The following is an 11,916-nucleotide window of genomic DNA, read 5'->3' as shown; positions in this document are numbered from 1 at the left end:
GGCCTAGCTGATCCATTTTTTTGCCCGGACGATGTTATACTCTTTATGGACAATCATCCTGACCAATCCACGTATTCTTCCAGGATAATACATGTGGATGTACGTTTAAATTCTTTAAAATCGGCTGGGATGATCCATTTTGGAGAATCAGCCCAGACAGTCCACCTGTTCGGCCTGGCCGATACACATGGCACATTATTTAAACATTTTAAATTATGTTGATATGATCCATTATTATACATCATCCTAGAAGATCCACCAAATCGGCCCGAACAATATGCTTTTTTAATGGTGGTCTGGCTTTACTCCTCAGGATGATCGCCTGTGTCTAATCAACCTGGCCGATATCTGATCAGCCCGGATGATAGGACTGCCTTTTTGACCAATCAGCATGTACATAATTATTGAACCATATCGGCATGGACGATCCAGCGATTGACCTGGATGATATGGCTGTTTCTTTATAAATCAAGCCCTTCCAGCCATTTTCTTCACACCAACTTCTTCTCCTTGCTTCTTGTTTCCTGTTTTCTTGCTATTTTATGAAAATGACTGGAGGAAAGTGCTCTCATCACCCATTTGGAAGTTTCTCGAGGGCCACTCTGGACCCTCATTTCCTGGAGGTAGATGATCAAGCAGCCTACCAGCGTTATAAGGAGGTAGGAATCATAGTCTCCTAGACAGTTAATCCAAATTTTCTATCTTATCCAGTACTAGACTAATTTTCCCATACCTCCTTGTACTTTCTTCTGACTCTTACTATACCGTTCAATTCTGAGTTGCTCTTTGAGTTTTTTGCAAGTCTCCGTATGAATTCTACTTTTTCCTATATTTCCTTATATATGAATCGACGTCCTGTCTAGATCACATATCAGGATTGTGCGGAGATTTTGTAGCTTTCCACCATAAGGGATAAACTTCACACACTATGTTCTAATCCTGATTTTGACTGGGATCCGACCAATCATTTTCTTCACAACTCTAATGCTCATTTTCACATAGGCATGACTGGCACCTTACTCAATAATGCTAGGACCGTCCAGCACATCCTTTGCACTTAAATAATTCCTAAAGCTAGTGATTGTGTTTATATCACTCCCCTTCTTTCACTCGCCACCTTTTACATTTTAACACATCATGAATTCAATGTTACTGACCTGATCTTTCACTACATCGACCATCTTACTACCATTTGGGATCCAGGTCATAAGAGGAAACCAAATCTAGTTCAAGGGCATATCATTTCTTATGTCTTAGAATCAAAGTATAACCTCCAATATCCTACTCCACCAAACCTTGAACCTACTTTCTACTCTAACATTTCCTTTCAAACTCTTCACAGTACTCATCTCCACCCAAGGGACAGGGAGGCTCAGGCAAAGGAAGAGGAGGCTCCTGCACCTGCTCCTGTATCGATTCATGCACCTATTCTACTCTGCCAGCACTCTCAGCTGGACTAGTTGATGGAGCGCTTTAAATAGTGGGAGGCTTGATTCGACACTTATGTTGCTGCACAGGAGCATCAACATGCTGTGGACAAGGCCCACTACAAGCAGCACTGCATGGAGAACTTAGCCCATTTTGACGTCTATGTTGCTCACCAGCAGCAGTAGCACGACAATGACATAGCCTGGTTTGGTGCACAGTTTGTTATACTGACTAGATACTTTCAGCAGCCTCCACCACCACCTCCTCCTTTAGATAATCAGGGCCCATCATTTTACTAGTTTTTCTTTTAGTTTGTTTTTTCTTTTATGTTGATTAGTTTATGTTTTTTATTTTGCTGTTTAGTTTCTTCATTATTTTTGTTTGTCTCCTCCTTTTTGAGATGTCAAAAAGGGGAGTAATATGTTTGTACTTAAACTATTCTATTTTGATATTTGATGTTCTCTATGTCTGCACTATTTCCAGTACACTGTTGTCTTAATTATTTATAATTGTTTGTTGTGTTTGCCATCATCAAAAAGGAGGAGATTGTTGTGAATATATTTTCATGGATTATGATTTTGATGATAACAAACACTCTTGTTTCTCTATGACTTCCTTGCCTACTAACATTTCAGGTCCACAAGATCAGATGGCAATTGGAACCAGCTTAAGATTGGGTAGATTAGGTCTGAGTCACTTTGTATACTTTTTCCTTTTCTTGAGTCTATTATAAAAGGTGAGGCTCCTAATGCTAAGTAACCTTGTACACATACACCTTGGGAGAATTTCTGACTGTTTCTTAGAGTTTATTATTTTTGGTAACATCGTCCGGGATGATATTTATATCATTCTAGATGGTTGGTTCAAAAATAGAAACCCTAATCACGGCATCATGGTTAAGACAACCATCATTAAGTCGATCTGCCTGGACAATATTGTAGGGCTGATAGGCTCAAATCAGAAAGAATCAACCACCAGATCTATTTAGGTATTAGTTATTTTTGGACATCATCCAGGACATCGGCCTGAATGACATAGTACAATTATATCTTAATTGATCAGGTAATTAAGGAAAGCAATTAAGGTTGATTGCATAATCACATCGGGCGGGTTGATCTTAGGATCGGCTAGAACGATGGTGTGGACGATTGATATTGGCCAACTTCTATTCAGGGTGATGTTCAGGACGTTTTTGTTGCGACCCATGACCCCAAGGTTGATATTTTGATGATGCCAAATAATGTTGCCTAAACTACTTTTTATTGAATATTATTTAATGTTTTCTATTGTCCGTGAGTACTAACATTTCAGGAAGTTCACAAGCCACTCAGGACAACGTGAAGACTCAAGACTAGTTGGATTAGGAGTATGAGGCAGACAATATATTTTGTTATTTATTTTATTTTTTATTTTCTTGAGTCTAGCCACAAACTGCAGGTAAGTCTGAGCAATCATGCACACACACAAGGGGAGAGGGTTTTTAAAAGTAAGAAATATAGTTTTTCATTCTCTGGTAATCGTACTGTACAAATTTATTTCATACTGTACGATCTACTATTATAACATGTGTTTTGTGAACACATCGTATTGTACGAATACTATCGTACGATACGATTTATGTCAAATCCAAAACCCTAGCCGTCATGATAAGTCAAGTATGATATTTTGCGCCGTTCGTACTGTACGATGATATTCGTATGGTACGATCTATTTTAAATACATACTTAATTTAACCCATGATTAGTGCATGAAATCAAGGCTTAATTACAAATTGAAAATCATACTATACGAATCCCTTCGTACAATACGATGAATAGAGATGAATTTTGATCGTCCCTGAGATCGTCCTGAACGATCCTGTATTTTTTTGTCTCATCGTACTGTACGATTACTATCATACCACACGATGAACAATGATGATATTTGATCGTCCCAAAATCATCTTGGATGATGCCTTCATTTTCACTATTCATACGGTACGATGTAGATCATACAATACGATAAATAGTGACGACATTTAATCATCCTGGCTATCGTCCAGTATGAGTAGTGTGTTGTGAATCATACCATACGATATATTATCGTACTGTATGATTAGTTTTTGAACTATTCGTACACCTTTGTACCAGGACGAAGCTAGTTTGTACATATCGTACTGTAGGACCAATAATCGTACTGTACGATTGTAACGGCTACTTTTTAAATCTCAGGGATTTTGGAGTCCATTTTTATGTGAAAAACTTATAATATTTTGAGAGAGAGAGATAGAACAGAGAAATGTGAGTAGAGAGAAAATCCTAGAGAGAGCTCTTGAGAAGTTTGAGGGGTTGAGAGAGGAAGGAGAAGGTGAGCTTAGTGAGGGAGAAGAGGTGTGAGGGAGATCACACGATTGCTCTGATCTTGCTGCAACTTGCTCCTCCTGTGGCTCAAAAATAACTTGTGGGAGGCTTTCTAAGGGAGAGACTCGTCTACGTCTGTTGACCTCAAAGGCACTCTGCCTTCTCCAGGAGGAAGAAAAATGAGAAGGTTCTCTGCCGTCACCAGGAGGGTGAAAACAACGCTTGACACTCCACCACGCTGGGTTGGTGAAAGGGAGAATTGTAAGGGCTTCTACGCCTTATCGAGGGGGGCAAAAGGAGAGCTATTTGCTGGTAGTGAAATTCCCAGAGCGGAGGACTCCGAGGAGTGAACGTAGGTCATGGTTTGACCGAACCACTATAAAAATCTCGGTGTACTTTTTCCTTATTATTTTTATTCTTGCGTGTATTTTTATTTCATAATATTTGGTTAGAAAAATTATGAAAGAAAAAGATTTTATTATTGCCCGTTGCCTTAGAAGTTGTTTTAAATTTTCATGTTAAAACATTAAAAAAATATTAAAAATATTAGAACTCATGTTTAGGTTTTATTTATTTCTATAAAAATTTCACAATTCACCCCCCTCTTGTCCATCTAGTAATTTCAGTTGGTATCAGAGCATGTTTTCAAAAATAGCATTTTAGAAAACCTTGAAAAAATGATCATGTCGTATTTTGGTAATCGTAACAATGCAGAGGGTTATTCAATAACCCGTCCATCACTTTTTGATAACATTCCATTTGATTTATGGAAAATTTGAATGTCTACTTTTTTACAGTCTATTGATTACCGCATGTGGATGTTAGTGAATGATGATATGTTGCACCTTTTAAAACTGTCAATGGATTGAATACTCCTGTACCTTTTAATGAATGGAGTAATGAGGATAGGGAATTAGCCCAATTGAATGCTAAGTATTTAAATTGCTTTTTCTGTCTGAAGATTATATGAGAGTTTTTACCTGTGCCACTGGTAAGGAGATTTGGAATAGACTGTGCATTATATACGAAGGAATAAGTGAGGTAAAACAGTCTAGGCTTAACATTTTATTATATGATTATGAACTCTTCCGTATGAAACCTAGCGAAATAATATCCGACATGTACACTAGGTTCACCCAAATCGTGACATCCTTGCATGCATTAGGTAGAGAGATTTCAAATTCTGAGAAAGTTAATTAAATTCTTAGATGCTTACCTAGTTCCTATGATGAAAAGATAACTGTTATCACTGAATCTAAAGACCTTAACATTTATTCTATTGATAATATCCTTGGGTCACTCATTGCATACGAGCAAGGAGTGAGTTAGAGACAAAGTGATGCAGGTGAAAAGAAAAATGAGCGAACGGTAGCGTTAAAAGAAAATAACTCAGAAAGTGAAAGCTCTGCGGGGAGGTAGAGGATGAGATAGTACTGATGACCCGACAGTTCAAGAACTTCCCGAAGAGAAAGCAGAAGCGTCATCAGAACAACTAAAATAGAGGTAAAAGCTTGAAGTCTATTAAAGCTTCATCTGATATAATCTATTTTGAGTGCAGGAAGCTAGGTCACCTTCGAGCCGATTGCCCCAATCTAAAGAGCCAACCAACTAAGGAGAAAGGTGAATAAAACCAAATACAAGAAGGGAAAGATAAAGACACAAAAAGCTTTTTTGGGCCGACTCTGCCTCAAAATTGTCAGAAGAAGAAGCAGAGGAGGAGGTAACAAATTTGTGTCTTATGGCTAACGATAACCTTGATCAACTGGATGAAGATGAGGTATGTCAAATTTCATATGAAGAATTGTTACTTATTTCTAAGAATATCCATGACTCGTATAGGAAGTTGAAAAACATGCATGCCAAGCTTAATATTGAATTTAGTTCCTTACAAACCGAGTATGCTAAGTTATTTAAGGAAAATTCTGATTTAGATCGTGATCATATGTTACTTCTTGATGAGTATGATGCATTAAATAAGAAGCATATTAAACTAACTGAAACGCATGAAATCTTAAAAACCACTCATGTTGAACTAAAAGAGGCTTTTCATAGATTAGACAAACTTGCATTAGAAGTTGATCACAGTGAGTATTTGTTAAAAATAGAAGTTCATGGATTGACATATCAAAACAACACTTTTCAAGAAAGAATTAAAGAATTAGAAAAAGAAATTGCATCACTCACATCAGCCCAACCTAGTCAACCCCCAATATAGCATGCATCACATAACTTTAGGAAGAGACACCACCACCCACATAGATTAGTAAACCCATTTCCTGGTGTTAGGTGCTTCTCTTGTGGCATGCTAGGTCACATAGCCCAAACATGCATAATTGACCGTAGGGTAGACTTAGTATGGAGACCTGAACTGCATCCATCACAGTATAACATGCATACATCTCATTCATGCAAGCATATAGAGGAACCCAAGCTCACTTGGGTTCCCAAATCTAATCTTTGAATGAAATTATAGGGATGCTCTCACAAAAGAACTAGTGAGAGCATGTGATACCTGGATAGTGGCTGCTCGCGACACATGACTGGAGATATGAAGAAGTTCATCCTACTCGAGACCAGAACTAGAGGCAAAGTAACGTTGGGAGACAACACTACCAGGAAATTGATAGGCTCAGGTACTATTGGTAATGCTAAAAAGTTTTTAATTAAAAATATTTTATTAGTTGATGGTTTGAAGCATAACTTATTTAGCATTAGTCAACTGTGTGACAAGTGTTTTGATATTAAATTTCTATCTGATAAATGCTTGATTAGTTTAAATAATAAACTAGTTTTAGAAGGAAAACAAATGAACAATGTTTATATGTTAGACCTTAATTGCATTAATAGTTCAAATTCATTTTGTTTGAAAATAATAGTTGATGACTCATGGCTATGACATAGGAGACTATGCCATGCTAGTATGAAAACTCTTAGAAACATCACTTAGAAAAACCTAATTTGAGGCGTACCTAAGTTAGATTTCACAAAGGACCATTTATGTGATGCTTGCTAACTAGGAAAATAAGTCAAATCATCCTTTCATTCAATCCGAGATGTGATCACCTCTAGGCCATTAGAAATCCTACACATGGACCTATTTGGACCCATTAATACAGCAAGCCTAGGTGAAAAAAATTATGGATTTGTGATTGTAGATGACTTCACTAGGTTCACTTGGGTAAGATTCCTAGCACATAAGAATGAATCTTTTGAGGAATTTAAGGTATTCTCCACATGAATTCAACGAAAATTAGGTTGCGAGATCTCAACAATCCATAGTGATCATGGTGGAGAGTTTCAAAATGATAAATTAGAATCATTCTGTCAAGAGATAGGAATAGAACACAATTTCTCAGCCCCTAGAACACCTCAACAAAATGGTATAGCAGAAAGGAAGAATAGAACCCTGCCTAGATACTTTTGGGCAGAAGCAGTCAACACAGCGTGCTATGTTTTGAATAAGGTGAACATTAGATCAAAGCTGAACAAAACTCCTTATGAACTCCTTAAGGGTATTACACCAAACCATTCTCACTTACATGTCTTTGGGTGCAAGTGGTTCATCTTGAATAATGACAAACATCCCTTAGGAAAATTCGATCTCAAGTCTGATGAGGGTGTCTTCTTAGGTTATTCATCTGTAGGTAAGGCCTATAGAATCTTTAATAAGAGAACTCTAGTAGTAGAAGAGTCCACCCATGTAGTATTTGATGAATCAGATAAACCCTCTGAATATAAAATTGAAGACTATGAAATAGAGGCAATTCAAGGAGTAAAGACTATGATCCTAGGAGAAAGGGTAGAACCTCAGGAAGATTTGGCTAGAGAATGGAGATATTCTTCTAGTCATCCTAAAGAGTTAATTTTAGGAGACCCTTTAGAAGGTGTAAGAACTAGGCATGGACTTAGGAAGGATGTTAGTCATTCAGCATTCATCTCTATGATGGAACCTACAAGTATAGATCAAGCCTTAGGTGATGAATTCTGGATTCTAGTAATGCAAGAAGAGTTGAACCAATTCACTAGGAATGATATTTGGGAGTTAGTCAAGAGACCTAAAGAACAAAGTGTTGTTGGAACAAAATGGGTCTTCAAGAATAAGGTGAATGATTCAGTAATAATAATAAGGAATAAAGCCAGATTAGTAGCTAAGAGGTACAACCAAATTGAGGGAATAGACTTTGAGGAAACCTTTACCCCTGTTGCTAGACTAGAAGCCATAAGAGTGCTCTTAGCTTTTGCTTGCTTCAAGAACTTTAAATTATATCAAATGGATGTGAAAAGTGCGTTTCTGAATGGGGTAATTAAAGAAGATGTCTATGTTGAGCAACCCCCCCAGATTTGGAAGTTCACAATTTCCAAATTATGTATTCAAATTAGAAAATGCATTTTATGGATTAAAGCAAGCATCTAGAGCCTGGTATGAAAGACTTAGCTCATTTTTACTGGATAGAGGATTTGTAAAAGATAGTGTAGACACTACACTCTTTCTACAAAAAATAGAAGAAGAAATTGCATTGTTCAAATTTACGTGGATGACATCTTGTTTGGATCTTCGGATAAAAACTTAAGTGATGAATTTTCAAAAATAATGAGTAATGAGTTTGAAATGAGCATGATGGGAGAACTAAATTACTTTCTTGACTTTAGTGTAAAACAAATGGAGAACGGAACATTTCTTAGCCAAGCAAAGTACATTAAAGACATTTAAGAATGCAAAACCCATGAATACCCCAATGAGCTCAACAATTCAATTAGACAAAGATCATAGTGGAAAATCAGTAGATCAGCAAAAAATATAGAGGAATGATTGGATCCCTTCTTTACCTAGTTGCCGGTAGACCGGACATAATGTTTAGTGTGTGCCTCTGTGCTCGTTTTCAAGCCGATCTTAAATAGTCTCACTTAATTGCGGTCAAGATAATCCTTAGATATTTGCTAGGCACCCCGAACTTAGGAATTTGGTATCCTAGGCATAGCACTTCCTTTGAAATCTTAGGGTAATCAGATTCTGATTTTGCAGGATGTAGGATAGATAAAAAAAGCACATCTGGTACCTGTCAATTCAGGACAATCATTAATTTTTTGGTCTAGTAGGAAGCAAAACTCAGTGGCCCTTTCCACAGCCGAGGCGTAATATATTGCAGTAGGAAGTTGCTTTGCACAAGTATTATGGTTAAAACAATAAATTCTTGATCTTGACCTACCTGTAGGAACCATCTCAGTCATGTGTGACAACACAAGCACAATTTGCATCTTTAAGAATCCAATTCAGCACTCTCGAACGAAACACATAGACATTAGACACCATTTCATTAGAGATCACGTTGCTAGGGGAGATATTGAATTGCATCACATTGCTACAGGAGATCAATTGGCTGACATATTCACCATACCACTAGCATTCGACACCTTTAGTACATTGAGGACTAGATTAAGTGTCATAGATATTACTGCATAAAACAAAATAAAAAATATAAAAACAAAAAAAAAAACACAAAAAAAATTTCTTCTAAGGCTGCTCTTGATCATCACACACCCACTACAAAAAAAAAAAATCTTTGAATTTAACATTTTATCATACTATATGATACTATTATTGTACTGTACGATATATCTTGATTGACACAAAACACAACCACCATCTTACTCTCACGACGATTTGGTCGAATGCTTCGACCAACTTCAGACCCGTCTCGATACGCACATTCAAGAGCAACATCAGCAACATGAGACTGACATGCACTGGTTTGGGGAACGGTTCAATGCGATTGATCAACGTTTTTGACATGATCCTTCACTACTTTCAGCCACACCCACCTCCACCACCAAGTGATAAGGATCCTTCCCTTTGAAGTGTTTGTGTTGTACTTTTCTTTCTTTAGTGTTTGCTCCTCTTTTTGGTGCTGTCAAAAGGGGGAGAAGTTTGTTGTAGTTTTCTTTATGTTGTAGTTTGTTTATGTTAAATATAATGCATTTTCTTTCGTATTGCATTTTCTCTTTAGTGTTTTTCTTGTCTTATATCAAAACAAAAAATAATGAAAAAATAAAATGCCCTTCAAAATTGCTAACAACAAAATTATTTGACATCATCAAAAAGGGGGAAATTATTGTGACCCATGACCCCGAGGTTGAGATTTTGATGATGCCAAATAATGTTGCCTAAACTACTTTTTATTGAATATCATTTAATGTTTGCTATTGTTCGTGAGTACTAACATTTCAGGAAGATCACAAGCCACTTAGGACAACGAGAAGACTCAAGACTAGTTGGATTAGGAGTATGAGTAGGACAATGTATTTTGTTATTTATTCTATTTTTTTATTTTCTTGAGTCTGGCCACAAACTGCAGGTAAGTCTGAGCAATCATGCACACACACAGGGGGAGAGGGTTTTTAAAAGTAAGAAATATAGTTTTTCATTATCTAGTAATCGTAATGTACAAATTTATTTCGTACTATACGATTTACTATTATAACATGTATTCTGTGAACACATCGTACTATATGAATACTATCGTACGGTATGATCTATTTCAAATCCAAAACCCTAGCCGTCATGATAAGTCAAGTATGATATTTTGCACCATTCATACTGTATAACGACGTTCGTACGGTACGATCTATTTAAATACATACTTAATTTAACCCGTGATTAGTGTAACAAATCAAGGCTTAATTACAAATTGAAAATCGTACTGTACTAACCCCTTCGTATAATACGATGAAAAGAGACGAATTCTGATCGTCCCTGAGATCATCCTGAATGATCCTGTATTTTTTTGTCTCATCGTACTGTACGATTACTATCGTACCATACGATGAATAAAGATGATATTTGATCGTCTCGAAATTCATCCTAGACGATGCCTTGATTTTCACTATTTATACGGTTCGATGTAGATCGTATCATATGATGAACAGAGATAACATTTGATCATCCCAGCTATCGTCCAGTATGAGTAGTGTGTTGTGAATCGTACCGTATGATATATTATCATATTGTACGATTAGTTTTTAAACTATTCATACACCTTCATACCAGGATGAAGCTAGTTTGTACATATCGTACTGTACGACCAATAATCATATTGTACGATTGTAACAGCTACTTTTGAAATCTCAGGGATTTTAGATCCCTTTTTTATGTGAAAAATTTGTTATATTTTGAGAGAGAGAGAAAGAAGAGAGAAACGTGAGTAGAGAGAAAATCCTAGGGAGAGCTCTTGAGAAGTTTGAGGGGTGAAATTACTAAATGACAAGAGGGGGGGTGAATTGTAAAAGTCTTTCGATTAATAAAATTAACCCTAAACAATTCTTCTCCCTTTGTAGCTCCCCTGCATAAATCTTTCTTTGGTTAACTCTTTGGTCGTAAGCAATTAGTGATCCAAGAAGATTTTCAATAGAGTAAATATTTAGATCTTTAGACTGTAATTATAGTAATTTTAGCGTCATAAGCAGTGGGCAAATAACAAAGTATCTGATTAACCATTTCAGCATTCGTTAGTTCCCTACCCAATGCATGTAAAGAGGTGACTATTTGTGTGAATCTTGTGTACATATCAGAAATGGATTCATTTAGTTTCATGCAAAATAATTCATAGTCATGCAACAAGATAATGAGTCTAGATTGCTTAACCTCATTAGACCCTAATAAGTTATACAAAGTCTATCCCATATGTCCTTTCTACTCTTGCAAGTAGAAACCCGCATGTAATCTTCTGATTTTAGAGCACAAAAGAAACTATTTAAGCATTTTGCATTTAATTATGCTAAGTCACATTCTTCTACTGTCCAGTCCACAAAAGGTGTTTCAATTCTAACTCCATCAACTAGTCTAGTTGGTTTTGTATACCCTTCCTAAACTAAGATCCACATACAGTAATCAAGTGACTGTAAAAATGTAGATATGAATGTTTTCCAAAAATCAAATGGAATATTATCGAGCAATGGATGTCTAGTTATAGAGTAACCCTCAGGTGTATTTTGGTTTCCAAATGTAGCCATCTATGTTAATCAAAAAGTAGTGTAAACTTATGATTTTGAAACAAAGCTTTGATACCACTTGTTGAAACTTATTTAATATGAATTAGGTTTTTAAACCTAAGCTTATGTCCCTGCGGCTAACCAAGAGGGGGGTGATTTGGTA

Source organism: Dendrobium catenatum, unplaced genomic scaffold, assembly GCF_001605985.2.
Source record: "Dendrobium catenatum unplaced genomic scaffold, ASM160598v2 fragScaff_scaffold_1502, whole genome shotgun sequence".
In the NCBI taxonomy this organism is placed as follows: Eukaryota; Viridiplantae; Streptophyta; class Magnoliopsida; order Asparagales; family Orchidaceae; genus Dendrobium; species Dendrobium catenatum.
The sequence above is the reverse complement of the archived record's forward strand: the minus strand, read 5'-3'. Positions refer to the sequence as shown.